The sequence below is a fragment of the Geospiza fortis genome, unplaced genomic scaffold (assembly GCF_000277835.1).
Source record: "Geospiza fortis unplaced genomic scaffold, GeoFor_1.0 scaffold37, whole genome shotgun sequence".
NCBI lineage: Eukaryota > Metazoa > Chordata > Aves > Passeriformes > Thraupidae > Geospiza > Geospiza fortis.
The window spans coordinates 178,798-180,806 of NW_005054449.1; positions in this window are offsets into that span (position 1 = coordinate 178,798).

The following is a 2,009-nucleotide window of genomic DNA, read 5'->3' on the forward strand; positions in this document are numbered from 1 at the left end:
AATGCCGCGAGAGAACGCGTCCGGATAATCACGAGGAGTGTGATGGAGGAGAGCAGGCTTCTTCCCCCACACCTCCTCTCCTGCCCCTGCCCTCCCTTGTGATGCACTTTGAGTGGATAGGGAGGGGTTCAAGCTGTGGCTCTGGCTCCCTGGCAACACCAGCTGAACCTCAGCCCACCAAAAACTGCTTCAGCCCCTTTGGCTGTGTCAGGCTCTGCCTCTCACGGGTGCTCGGACGGCAGGCAGGCAGGCAGGGGCATGGCCACTCACCTCCATGCATGTCCAGGCCACCTCTGTCACACGCACAATAAGAGCAAATGCTTCATCACCTGGCTGGGGTTTGCTGGAGGGGAGACTGGGCTAGGACAGGGAGGGGATGGGGCTTCTCCAGGGCGTCACCCCTCTCCCAAATCAGGCAATAAAACAGTGTTTCCTTCTCGCTGTGTGTGGACACCGTTTGTCCCGTCCCTGTGCCATGGGCTCTCTGTGTGTGTCCCTGCCATGCTGGCCCCTGTGGTTTTCCAGCCTTTGCTGTCAGGACACCAGGCTGGACCATGTGGGGCACGTGTGATCCAGGGGGGCACCATGCAGAGAAGTGCAGGCATTGAAACTCACATTTCCACACGACCACAGTGTGAGCTGCTTCCTCCCTGGGACAGCTTGCCAAAATAAGGCGCAGGTACCAGCTCAAAGGCTGAGGGAGCCTGCTGGCACAGCTCTGTTGTGCCAGCTGCTCCGGGGGGCATTTGCCCAGGTCTTTCTGCCTTGCTGGGAGGAGGCTGTGAAGCAGGAGCAGGGCACTGCTGCCCACAGCTGCAGCCTGGCAGGAACCAGGCAGGGTGGAGGTGAGGCCCTGGGCTCTCCAGGCTGGGCTGCACACGCAGGTAAGTGCCCCGCAGGGCCGGGGTGCCAGGTGCCAGCTTGCTGCTCGCCAGTGCCCAGAGGGTGCCGGGAGCTGTTGGGCAGGAGGAGATGCTTTGGTTTGTGTCGGTGTTTCCGAGATGCCAGCTGTACTTGTTGGATTTCACACATCAATAAAACTTATATTTATAGTGTACTGCCTGGGTGTCTCCCTTTCCTGAGAGCCTCGAGGGCACGCCGGTGATGGGGGGCGTTGAATTTGGGGTGCAAATGCACAGGTGTGTGTCGCAGACATCCTTTTTATGAAAAATCCTTCCTTAGGATTTTTCCTCCTGAAGCTGAGAAGTTTCAGCCACAAGATGTAAACAATAATTATCTGCTGCTGTGGAATGCAACACGTGGATCTGTGACTGGTCTCCTGTAGATGTTTAAGTCCAGTGACCACTCACAGCAGAACTGGCTCTCGCTCTCTGTCGGAGCCAGCTCCTTTGTTATCATTCTTTCTTTTCTATTCTTAGCTTAGCTAGCTTCTAGAAACCTTTCCTTCTTTTTCTTTTTAGTATAGTTATAATGTAATATATAGATATATCATAAAATAATAAATCAAGCCTTCTGAACATGGAGTCAACGTTCTCGTCTCTTCCCCAAATCAAGAACCCTTGTGACCACTGTCACAGGCGTGACCCCTCAGTCCCAGCACCCCTGGGTGGGCTGGCACCTGCCGGGACAGCATCCAGGTGACACAGCTGTCACTTGCTGGGTGGCCAGAGCGGCTCTGCCGGCAGCGAGAGGGCAGGTTCAGGTGTGCGTGTTTGTGTGCGTTCAACAGGCACAGCCTCCCCCAGCTCCTTCCCCCGCTGGGGAGGATCCTCTCCGCAGCAGAACGCGTCCTGCGGGCTCCGGTTGCACAGCCGGGCAGCAGCTGGGGATGCAGGGCGGCCAGATGTGCCCAGGGGACATCCCCGCCTCGCTGCACAGCTGGTAAGAGCGCGGCTCCTGCAGTCCTGCGCGTGTCGGGGAGGCCGTGGGGAGTGCGGGTGTTCCTGGCAGCCTCCAGCCGCTCTCTTATCCTTCTCGGGGAGCTGGCAGAGCCCGGTGCGGGTGTTCCGGGAGTTCCTGCCAGGCTCCAGCCGCTCTGCTCGGGGGGG